The sequence below is a fragment of the Gossypium hirsutum genome, chromosome A07, assembly GCF_007990345.1.
Source record: "Gossypium hirsutum isolate 1008001.06 chromosome A07, Gossypium_hirsutum_v2.1, whole genome shotgun sequence".
NCBI lineage: Eukaryota > Viridiplantae > Streptophyta > Magnoliopsida > Malvales > Malvaceae > Gossypium > Gossypium hirsutum.
This window is the reverse complement of record NC_053430.1, coordinates 42,220,209-42,234,814: the sequence shown is the minus strand read 5'-3', so window position 1 is coordinate 42,234,814 and position 14,606 is coordinate 42,220,209.

Genomic DNA, 14,606 nt, shown 5'->3' with positions numbered 1-14,606 from the left:
TATGTTTTATTTTATTAACTTATCAATTATTTACTTAATTACCTAATTAACCATTAAAAACATTAGTAATTACACCATACACCACTCCATTATCATCCACTAACTTATAAATGGGCTATTTGTCACATAAGTACCTTCAATGTAATGTTCTATAGCTATTAGACACCTTTAGCTTATAGAACATAACTTTTACGCTTTACGCGATTTAGTCCTTTTTACCGAATTAACCACTTAAACAGTAAAATTTCTTCACGAAATTTTCACACAACTCTAATACCATACCTTAAATATTAAAATAATAATAAAATAAATTTTTTGACATCGTATTTGTGGTCCCAAAACTACTATTCCGATTAACCCTAAAAACGGGCTGTTATAATGATCTCATAAGATTTATGTTATAATTTTTCTTAATTCATATTTTAATAATAATTATATTAAGAATATTATTAAATTATATATCATTATTTTTATTAAATTATATTTAATAATAATTATATTAAAATATGATTAAATTATTTATTATTATTAAATTACATTTAATAATCGTATTAAATTTTAATAACAATAATTATCTATCTAAAAAAATTCTACTAAGGGTGCTTTAGCCATTTCAGCTTTTTTTCTTATTCTATTACAATATCATTTCATTCAACCAAACATAAGAATACTATTATAGTTCTATTCTATTCCATTCAACCAAACAATTAAATTACCATTCAACCAAACAATTAAATTACTGATTACAGTTTTATTCTATTACAATGAACCAAACGTGGTGTAAGAGTTTTGATTGGTTGAAAAACATTCTCCAAACATTCTAATTCTATCAAAACTCTTCTTTTTTTCTACAATTAATCCCATTAAACCTCCTCAATTTTTCTCATTTTCAAATTAGTCCCTAAACTCATAAAACTTCTAATTTTACTTTATTTCAAATCAATTATTGGCCCAAATCAGTACCTAAGAATAATAAAATAATTTTCTCAAATTCCTTTTTCAACGTTTTATTTTCAATTACCCCAATTTATCAATTACTTATTTTCAACACTTTTGAACCATGAGACTTACATATATTCATTGCATGATTAGTCTCATATTTATTATACAATTCCACCACTTTTCTAAACATATTAGTATAGGAAAAGTAAGAGTATCCAATAATACTTATCTCTTGGATGCATTTATACTCACAACCAAACCTTCATTCACTTGAATCCATTGTACACTAGTTTGAAATTCCATTATCCATCATTTTCTCATACACAAAAATATAACTAAATATTAAAGTGTAAACTTTTAAAGCTTTCTCAAAGAAATCAAACTAAATATCAAGCTAAGAGAGGTGGAACACTATTACTAGACTTATTGAAACTTTCTCTCTCTAGCTTCAATTTTCTTTATAAAGAACCGATGAAACCCTAACTGAAATGGAGAGACTAAAGGTGGATTCAAGCTTAGAGATGAGTTTTGTAGTTGATTTTAGCAAGAACTCAAGGTTTGGGATTGAGATCTTAATAATTTTTTAAAGAGAAAGACCAAAACAATGACAAAGAGCAAAAAACCCATATAGAAAGCAGAAAAGACAGCTAGAAGACGAAGAGAATGCTGATTTTTTTAGCCTTTTCCTTCTTTTTATAATAAAAATAAGATCAAGTCAAACTTGTTCAAATACAAATTCAAATTTGTGGTCCACAATTTAACTCACCATTTCATTCACACCAAATGGTCCAAACTCATTCCATATATTAATTATCTATGCACAAATTCTCCACATCAGACAAGAAAAATTACCATTGTCCCTTTTTATCTATTTGCATAATTTTTCCACATCGAATAGATATTATCAACTTAATTCTAATAAGATCATATTTAAATCTTATTGATAATCCTTATATGGTGGAAATTACATTTTTACCTTTTTCTCGAAATAATTGGAAATTTACAATTTAATCTTTGTACTTTCAACTCTTTTCCAATTTGATCCAAAAGTGATTTCCATCATGCCAATACATATTTCATATTTTTCTCATGTCAAATAATCAATGATAACTCACTCATTTTTCTTAAATTTGCATTTAAGTCCCTTAACTTTTTAGAATTTACAATTTAGTCATTTTCCACATTTTCACATCCAAAATTCTTTTTTGATTTTCATTTCTAGTATCAATTTTACTTTCATAAAAATTCTTCGTTTGAATCATTTCCAAACTTTCTCGAAATTTTACTATGTTTAATCTCGAAATAGTAGGCTTTATAAAAAAATAACTCAAAATTTTTTATTAATTACAAAAATGAGCCACTTTTTTTATTATGTACATAAATAACCTTAAATGAATAGTGAAAGTTGGTAGAGCCAAAGAGATTGGCGCAACCCACTTGCCATATCAACTAATCATTGGCTACGATGATTAAAAATCATTTTTTTGGGTGGAGGCAGTCTATTTGGCACCACCTATATAAATACTAGTCTAATACTAGTATTTTTGAATATTTTGGGGGCTAAAAAATAAATAATAGTGGTGGAGCCATAGAAAATGGCACCACCACTGTAATATGTTAGACTTTTTTTTATAGTGATTGATTTTTTTTAATTTTAAAATTAGTATCCACCTTTAGACTTTTTATTTTTAGTTTTCTTTTTATTTCTAATTTAAAATTAAAATTATTATTTATTTTGGCGTAGCCATAGAGAATGGCACCACCACCTTTAATATGCCATTTTTTTTGCACAGATTTTTTAAAATTATTTTTTTAATAATAAAAATCATTTTTTTTGGTGGAGCCATTCTCTTTGGCTTGACCACTTTGATGGTCCCATTGAGAATTGCGTTACCACCATAAACATGAATTTTTTATTTCGGTGGAGTCATTATCTTTGGCATGACCACCTTCGTGATGCTACATATACAAATTTTTCTTGACATTCTTGTAACATTTGAACCGGACAAAAGGAAAAGAGAGAAATTGTTGTGTTTAGTGGGAGAGCTCAGAAATTATGTTGAAGGTGAATAACTCGGTGTTTTTTGTGTACGTTCATTTTTATGGTAAAATTGTAGAAGGTGATATTGGTTGTGTATTTCAAGGTCGACAGAGAGCAGGATTGCAATTCAATAAAACTGTAAAGCTCAAAGAAATGAAAAGAAAGATCAATGTGAAAATAGATGTCTGTTGTGGAAGGGCGATGTCAAATTATTTTACAAGTTTCCAATCTCTATAGATCCATTGAAATTTAAGGAGATGCAACTACTAGATGATGATAACTTGGGCACTATGATGGAAATATAGTGGTCGACTGGGAATGAGAATCCCCAACCAATTGAGTTATTCATTAAATTAGTCGATTTAGAACCTGTTGAGAATGTTAGTCAAATAAGTCAACATCGCAGGTCTGACATTGATATTAATGTCAAATGGACAGATCAGCCAGGCTGTGGAGCGACATCGCATATGCTCGAAAATCCAAATTATGGTGGGAGTTCGTATAACAACCCTATCCTGGGTCCCTGTCTACAAATATAGTCGGAGGTGATAGGCATTGATGCAGCCTCGAAGAAGGGTTCAACAATGATGAAGATTATGATCACAACATTGAATATTTAAGTGACCTCGATCTTGATGAGGTTTTAGACGATATCGACGATGAAGGCCCGGAGGAGGTTGAAAGTGTTCACGCCTCTTCTTTTGGGAAGTCGAGTTGTGGCATTATTTTACGGAATGACCCTAGGGCCACATATTGAGCATAGATCCAAACACAGTGCATGCACCCAAGTTTATCGATACGCTAATATAGTCCCTGGTCACAGGCTAGCGTCAAATTCGCAATTGGAAGAGTTATTCATTGGGAAAAGGTTCGAGAACAAGGTGGACTGCGCGTTTGCCGTCAAAAAGTACAACATGAAGGTTCCGATTCATTACAAGGTCACAAAGTCTAGATGGGCATTATATGTTGGGGAATGTTGGAGTGTTGACAAAGGCTGCGGCTGATAGACAGGGGCTATATTTATACAGAGTACTCAACAATGATAAATACGAAAAGTAGAAAGGCACCATGATGCACTATCATACATGCACTGTAATACGTATGATTCCAAAAGTTTATGCAACTACATCAAGCCACTGATGAAAGATAGCCTAACCATCAATGTATCGGTCTTGATTGAGGACATGCCACTTGTTAGCTCGATTGATCAAACTGAAATTTCCAAAAGGGGGTGAATTGGTTTTTTATTTAAATTAGGAAAGCTAGAAGAAAATATAGAACAATGAGCATAACAATTTAGAGTGGCTCAGCCCCAATTGCCTACTCCAGTACCTTAGCTTTCCACAACTAATGATTTTCTCAAATTCTAATTTGTTCAACCTTAGAAGACAAGGTTTAACCTTACAACTCCCTTAAGATTTCTACCCAAATCTTTGGACACTAATCCTCTCAAAGAGTAAATACAAAGAGAAACTAAGAAGAAATCCTTACAAGATCAGAATATTTTTTAATTGAGCATAAATAGGTGAGAATGCACTTGTGCTAAAGAATAAAAGTGAAAGCTTACAAGTGTATGCAAGAAAAATATGGAAGAATTGAGTACTAAGGTTGAATTGATTGATATTTAGACTTTATTATCTATCTTGTTGTTGTATGACCATTAGAAGCTTGTATTTATACTATCTAATTCATTGTCAACTATTGTAGTTGTTAGGAGATAAATAAAGTTGTTGGGGAGGAAATACCAGACCATTATATTCACCTACAACCAAAAGTATCGATATTTTTTATACGAGTATCGGTACTAATAGCATTTAATGTTTGATTCAATGATTGTTAAAATTAGTTTCCAATAATACCAAACAATGATTTATTGATACCTAGTAAAAGGTATCGATATAATTTTATAGATATCGATATTTTTTGACATTTTTGAAAGATCATGAAAAAATATAATGCAAAATTGGTATCGATATAAATTTTTGGTATCGATAAAAATCAGTGGTATTGATATAGTTTTAAAGGTATCAAATCTTTTTTGTTTGTGTTCAATTTTTTATTCAAAACAAAGAGCAGATTTAGTATCGATAAAAATTAAGGAATCGATACATTTTGAAAAACATCGATACTTCTTATAGGGAGCAATTTTAAAAACTAATTAGAAATCATTTTAATTAAGGTGAAGAGTTTAAATCCATTTTTAGAACTTCTTCAAAATTATTCTAAGTGTTTATAGAATTTTATAAGATGTTTGGAAGGTTTGAAGTATTATTCATGCTTTGAATTCTTTTTTCAAAAAAAATTATTTAAAGATGTTTTTGTTTGTTAGATCAAAATAATTTATCAAATAAAGCTAGTTAAACACCAGCCCAGTTCTAGTATAGAGTGTCGTGCAGGAAAGCATGGTGGGCAAAGCAAATGGTCATAGAGCAGTTGTATGAGGACTGGTATGAGTCATACAATGAACTTCAGCAGTGGATTTCAACAATGCTGGAGTACATGCCAGGAACTGTTCTGGACTTGTAGACTTTGCCTTACAGAGGCCCGAATGAGGAACTTGAATCGAGGAGAAGAGTTTTTCACTGATTTTCTGGACGTTTGATCCATGTGTTAGGGTATTCTCCCACTGCAAACCACTGGTACATGTTGATGGAATGTGGCTTTATGGAAAATACACATAGATGCTACTAATTACGATTCTATAAGATAGTAACCTAAATGTACTACCAATCGCCTTCACCATTATAGAGTCGGAGAACTCCGAATCGTGGGAATTTTTCTTTAGGAACTTGGAGAGGCATATTGTCATGCAAGACAACATTTGCATTGTCTTTAACAAATCCAAGGGTCTTCTTATTGCGATTTAACATTCGAGGTTCCGTGGAGATCTTTCTACTGCATTTGCCACATCACTATTAACTTTCACATAGAGTACAAGAATAAAGACTGACGCAAACAAATCATGAACATGTGTAAACATATCATATTTAAAATTGTACATGTAAATATTTTGATTTCATTTTACTAAAAGGAATGGTAACTGGTTTTATCGGAATACACACATATGGTATGATTTGGAACCGCACTAATTAGGCATAAGTTGGCAAGGTTGGAGATTGATATGGTGGGTCTGATCCTCTCAGACAATGGTTGGGTAGCTTGAGTCATGGCAATGGGCTTAATATTTTGATGATCGGTACCGATATGATCATATGACGACCAATCTCATTGAGGCCGTTAATTTCATCTTGAAGCGTATACATCACTTGCCAATTTCATAAATTTTCTTAGCTATGTTTTACAGGCTGACAACCTTGATGCCAAAAATGGGGTAGAGAAAAGCAAAGCTGATGAAAGTTGGACACATGTACATCGAAGATGTCAAGAATGCCATGGAAGACAACGCTTGGAAGGCAAGGTCGATGAATGCAAAACTATATTCCCAGAACATGAAAACTATCTAGGTAAAAGAGTGTATCAGTCGTGCTGCGAGGATCTGACCAAGGTCCTACTGATTTGATCTCCGAAACAAGCGTTGCGAGTGCTAAAGGTTTTAGACACTTCGGTACCCATGTGCGCATGTGGTTGGAGGTGTGCAACATTCAATGTGAATTTCGAATAATTTATAGATGATGTTTACCTAATTCAACGCATATTACATATTTAGGGTAACGAGTTCCCCGTACTACGGGATGTATCAACATAGGAAGTGTCGTCGCCTACGTTTGAGATGGTTTCAAACAAGTCACTATGTAGGAAACTCAAAGGTCAAATGGAGACGGCGAGGATTCAAGCTGACATGGATGTCAAAGAACAACTCGAACCAAAATATTGCTGTAATAGCTCATTTTCAGTGAAATCAGAATAGTGGTTTAAGGACTACAAATCTGAGTCTGAAAGAAAAAATTTTTAATATTATTTTATAATCTGCATTATGATAGGAATATCGTGTAAAAATTTCATTAAGAAAATTTTACTGATTACATCATTAATTGATAAAAGGACCAAGTTGCAAAAAACGCAAAAGTTCAATTCTAGCAGCTAAAAGGATCAAATAGCTATGGGATTCAAAATTGAAGGTCTTTATATGGCAAATAGACCATTAAGAGGAGTTAGTAGATAAGTTTGATGATTCATCCATGGAAAATTAAATAAAGAAGAGGATGAAATTGGAAAGCAAAATAATAAAATATGATAAATGATAAAATAATCAAAATATCATCATTTTATATCATCTCTCCCATATAAAAACATGGAAACCCTAGTTTAGAAGAGTTTGAAGATATCAAGTAATTTTGGTTCAATTAGGTGAGTATTCAACTCCCGTTTTTAGTCATTTTTATGTTTGTGAGACCGTAATAGCTTAATTTAGCTATCTCGGGGATTAATTTGCAAAGTTACCAAAGTACTAGGGTTTTTCCATGGATGACTATGTATGAATTATGAAATTTATGGTAGAAAATGAAAGGTTTTTGATAAATAAACAACTTTTGTAAAGTGAATTTTGATGAAATTATGGTTTAAGGACTAAATTGAAAAGATGTAAAATTCATGGAAAAATTATAAATTTTATGAATTACATGGGCCGCAAATGTTACATGTAAAAATTAGCTAGGCTTTGAATAAGGATTAAATTGCATGAATTTCATTTTCCGAGCCTAGGGATGAAATCGTAATTAAATGAAAGTATAAGGGCAAAATGGTAATTTTTCCTAAGATGTGAATTGAATTGAATTGAATATGAATTTTATTAAATTGAGTTAAATTTACTCGTATAGATCTGGATAGACCAAATACGGAATTGGATAGAGGAAAAAACAAAGTAACGAATTAGTAGATTTTGTATATGCGAACATTGTTAAGGTAAGTTCGTATAACTAAATTATATATTTATATGTTTGAATTGAATATTGTGTATGTGAATTGTGTAATTTCCATGTATGAGATTAATTACATATCTGATAATGCCTGATAAATAATAAGTCTTGTTTGAATAAATAAGATTTGATGGATACAAGGTTCCCGAATTGGTTCTGATCCTGCATATGTTATGGACACACCATAGCTCGAAAGAGTGTCCCGTTATTAGTACTCATAGGCATCCCGATATATGGCCCTTTCGATCTTCCCGTTATATAGTTCCTGCGAGCTTCTTGTTAATAGCTCTTCGGAGCATCCCGATTGGTTGTGATTCTACATATGTTGTAGACACATCACAACTCTTATGAGCATCCCAATATATGGTTCTGAGTGAGCTTCCCGATTAAAGGCTCTTTGTGAGCTTCTCGATTAAAGGCTCTTTGTAAGCTTTCTAATTAATGGCTCTCTGGAGCTTCTTGATGTGGCTTGCTTGAACTTCTCGATATATGGCTATCCAGAGCTTCCTGTTAATGGCTTTTCGTGTAACACCCCTATCCCGTATCCGTCGCCGGAATAGGTAAAGGGGCATTACCGGAATTGAAACTCATATCCGAACAGTAAAAATTTTAAATTTTTTTATTTTTTTTATTTTTTTTATTTATAAAGAACGTTCCTTTAGGTAAATACTAAAGACAGTCAGGGATACAATTTAACTGCTATAAGTACACATTCAAAAGATGCCATTTTCGCATGGCTTATATACATTAACCAAAATATTCTTCGGCCACTGGTCTATTCTTTACATGCCATAAAATAATTCAAAACATAACTGTAACAAGCAGTGGATAGTGATAGTGTGACTAGTTGTTGACGATCCCCGAGCCTGTAGCTTCCAAATGAGATCTATAAAACAGAGGAAACAAAGTAAATGGAATAAGCATTACAATGCTTAGTAAGTTTTAAGCAGTGTCAACAGCTAACAATCAAATTATAACATAGTTGTTCGTATTTTTATTTCACTCTTCCTTCGGGCATACCATCCCTTTACCGAATATGCCCATCTAATCATATATAATAGACAGATAAATTCTCACTTGATAGTGATCTCTTATAAGCATAGGTACATTACATATTTTCACCTAACGTTCCACATTGACCAAACGCACAATAAGCATAGAACAGTCTTATTGCTTTACTCACATATGCATCACATAACGACCTTGTGATTTAGTCCAAATCAAGCTTAAATATAATCTCAAAATACATACCTGACCAGCTTAACGCATTGAGCATATTTATTACCAATTATTACTGTGGAGTCGTATAATCTTATGCTTTACTCGAATCTTCAGCGAAACCTTTAGCTCGAACAGTCCCCACACGTAGTCATCGGGTCTTACTCGGAATATATTTCCAAGTTTCACGTACATTTAATCACATGTTACAACATTCACATCGACTGTCATATTTGTAATTCATTTGCCTCATCAAATATCTAATAATACACACCTTTCACATTTGGTCATTCAGCCACAATATACACACATCTCCTACATATTTCACACTAGCCATTCCGCTTTACCACATATATACATTTCTCATACATATTTCACATTAGCCATTCGGCTTTACCGCATATACATTTCTCATATATATTTCACAGTAGCCATTCGGCTTTACCACATATACATATCTCATACATATTTCACATTAGCCATTCGGCTTTACCACATATATACATTTTTCATACATATTTCACATTAGCCATTCGGCTTTACCACATATATACATTTCTCATACATATTTCACATTAGCCATTCGGCTTTACCACATATATACATTTCTCATACATATTTCACATTAGCCATTCGGCTTTACCGCATATACATATCTCATATATATTTCACAGTAGCCATTCGGCTTTACCCCATATATACATTTCTCATAAATATTTCACATTAGCCATTCGGCTTTACTGCATATACATATCTCATATATATTTCACAGTAGCCATTCGGCTTTACCACATATACATATCTCATACATATTTCACATTAGCCATTCGGCTTTACCACATATATACATTTCTCATACATATTTCACATTAGCCATTCGGCTTTACCGCATATACATATCTCATATATATTTCACAGTAGCCATTCGGCTTTACCACATATATACATTTCTCATACATATTTCACATTAGCCATTCGGCTTTACCACATATATACATTTCTCATACATATTTCACATTAGCCATTCGCTTTACCGCATATACATATCTCATATATATTTCACAGTAGCCATTCGGCTTTACCACATATACATATCTCATACATATTTCACATTAGCCATTCGGCTTTACCACATATATACATTTCTCATACATATTTCACATTAGCCATTCGGCTTTACCACATATATACATTTCTCATACATATTTCACATTAGCCATTCGGCTTTACCACATATATACATTTCTCATACATATTTCACATTAGCCATTCGGCTTTACCGCATATACATATCTCATATATATTTCACAGTAGCCATTCGGCTTTACCACATATATACATTTCTCATATATATTTCACAGTAGCCATTCGGCTTTACCACATATATACATTTCTCATACATATTTCACATTAGCCATTCGGCTTTACTGCATATACATATCTCATATATATTTCACAGTAGCCATTTGGCTTTACCACATATACATATCTCATACATATTTCACATTAGCCATTCGGCTTTACCACATATATACGTTTCTCATACATATTTCACATTAGCCATTCGGCTTTACCGCATATACATATCTCATATATATTTCATAGTAGCCATTCGGCTTTACCACATATATACATTTCTCATACATATTTCACATTAGCCATTCGGCTTTACCACATATATACATTTCTCATACATATTTCACATTAGCCATTCGGCTTTACTGCATATACATATCTCATATATATTTCACAGTAGCCATTCGGCTTTACCACATATACATATCTCATACATATTTCACATTAGCCATTCGGCTTTACCACATATATACATTTCTCATACATATTTCACATTAGCCATTCGGCTTTACCATATATATACATTTCTCATACATATTTCACATTAGCCATTCGGCTTTACCGCATATACATTTCTCATATATATTTCACATTAGCCATTCGGCTTTACCACATATACATATCTCATATATATTTCACAGTAGCCATTCGGCTTTACCACATATACATTTCTCATACATATTTCACATTAGCCATTCGGCTTTACCGCATATACATATCTCATACATATTTCACATTAGCCATTCGGCTTTACCACATATATACATTTCTCATACATATTTCACATTAGCCATTCGGCTTTACCGCATATACATTTCTCATACATATTTCACAGTAGCCATTCAGCTTTACCACATATACATAACTCATACATATTTCACAGTAGCCATTCGGCTTTACCACATATATACATATCTCATACATATTTCACATTAGCCATTCGGCTTTACCACATATATACATTTCTCATACATATTTCACATTAGCCATTCGGCTTTACCACATATATACGTTTCTCATACATATTTCACATTAGCCATTCGGCTTTACCGCATATACATATCTCATATATATTTCGCAGTAGCCATTCGGCTTTACCACATATACATATCTCATACATATTTCACATTAGCCATTCGGCTTTACCACATATATACATTTCTCATACATATTTCACATTAGCCATTCGGCTTTACCACATCTATACATTTCTCATACATATTTCACATTAGCCATTCGGCTTTACTGCATATACATATCTCATATATATTTCACAGTTGCCATTCGGCTTTACCACATATACATATCTCATACATATTTCACATTAGCCATTCGGCTTTACCACATATATACATTTCTCATACATATTTCACATTAGCCATTCGGCTTTACCGCATATACGTATCTCATATATATTTCACAGTAGCCATTCGGCTTTACCACATATAAATATCTCATACATATTTCACATTAGCCATTCGGCTTTACCACATATATACATTTCTCATACATATTTCACATTAGCCATTCGGCTTTACCGCATATGCATATCTCATATATATTTCACAGTAGCCATTCGGCTTTACCACATATATACATTTCTCATACATATTTCACATTAGCCATTCGGCTTTACCACATATATACATTTCTCATACATATTTCACATTAGCCATTCGGCTTTACCACATATATACATTTCTCATACATATTTCACATTAGCTATTCGGCTTTACCGGATATACATATCTCATACATATTTCACATTAGCCATTCGGCTTTATCGTATATACATTTCTCATACATATTTCACATTAGCCATTCGGCTTTACCACATATACATATCTCATATGTATTTCACAGTAGCCATTCGGCTTTACCACATATACATATCTCATACATATTTCACATTAGCCATTCGGCTTTACCACATATATACATTTCTCATACATATTTCACATTAGCCATTCGGCTTTACCGCATATACATTTCTCATACATATTTCACAGTAGCCATTCAGCTTTACCACATATACATATCTCATACATATTTCACAGTAGCCATTCGACTTTACCACATATATACATATCTCATACAATTTCACATTAGCCATTCGGCTTTACCACATATATACATTTCTCATACATATTTCACATTAGCCATTCGGCTTTACCGCATATACATATCTCATATATATTTCACAGTAGCCATTCGGCTTTACCACATATACATATCTGATACATATTTCACATTAGCCATTCGGCTTTACCACATTTATACATTTCTCATACATATTTCACATTAGCCATTCGGCTTTACCACATATATACATTTCTCATACATATTTCACATTAGCCATTCGGCTTTACCGCATATACATATCTCATATATATTTCACAGTAGCCATTCGGCTTTACCACATATATACATTTCTCATACATATTTCACATTAGCCATTCGGCTTTACTGCATATACATATCTCCTATATATTTCACAGTAGCCATTCGGCTTTACCACATATACATATCTCATACATATTTCACATTAGCCATTCGGCTTTGCCACATATATACATTTCTCATACATATTTCACATTAGCCATTCAGCTTTACCGCATATACATATCTCATATATATTTCACAGTAGCCATTCGGCTTTACCACATATACATATCTCATACATATTTCACATTAGCCATTCGGCTTTACCACATATATACATTTCTCATACATATTTCACATTAGCCATTCGGCTTTACCGCATATACATATCTCATATATATTTCACAGTAGCCATTTGGCTTTACCACATATACATATCTCATACATATTTCACATTAGCCATTTGGCTTTACCACATATATACATTTCTCATACATATTTCACATTAGCCATTCGGCTTTACCGCATATACATATCTCATATATATTTCACAGTAGCCATTCGGCTTTACCACATATATACATTTCTCATACATATTTCACATTAGCCATTCGGCTTTACTGCATATACATATCTCATATATATTTCACAGTAGCCATTCGGCTTTACCACACATACATATCTCATACATATTTCACATTAGCCATTCGGCTTTACCACATATATACATTTCTCATACATATTTCACATTAGCCATTCAGCTTTACCGCATATACATATGTCACATATATTTCACAGTAGCCATTCGGCTTTACCACATATACATATCTCATACATATTTCACATTAGCCATTCGGCTTTACCACATATATACATTTCTCATACATATTTCACATTAGCCATTAGGCTTTACCGCATATACATATCTCATATATATTTCACAGTAGCCATTTGGCTTTACCACATATACATATCTCATACATATTTCACATTAGCCATTTGGCTTTACCACATATATACATTTCTCATACATATTTCACATTAGCCATTCGACTTTAACGCATATACATTTCTGATACATATTTCACAGTAGCCATTCGGCTTTACCACATATACATATCTCATACATATTTCACATTAGCCATTCGGCTTTACACATATATACATTTCTCATACATATTTCACATTAGCCATTCGACTTTACCGCATATACATATCTCATATATATTTCACAGTAGCCATTCGGCTTTACCACATATACATATCTCATACATATTTCACATTAGCCATTCGGCTTTACCACATATATACATTTCTCATACATATTTCACATTAGCCATTCGGCTTTACCACATATATAAATTTCTCATACATATTTCACATTAGCCATTCGGCTTTACTGCATATACATATCTCATATATATTTCACAGTAGCCATTCGGCTTTACCACATATACATATCTCATACATATTTCACATTAGCCATTCGGCTTTACCACATATATACATTTCTCATACATATTTCACATTAGCCATTCGGCTTTACCGCATATACATATCTCATATATATTTCACAGTAGCCATTTGGCTTTACCACATATACATATCTCATACATATTTCACATTAGCCATTTGGCTTTACCACATATATACATTTCTCATAGATATTTCACATTAGCCATTCGGCTTTACCACATATACATATCTCATATATATGTCACAGTAGCCATTCGGCTTTACCACATATATACATTTCTCATACATATTTCACATTAGCCATTCGGCTTTAC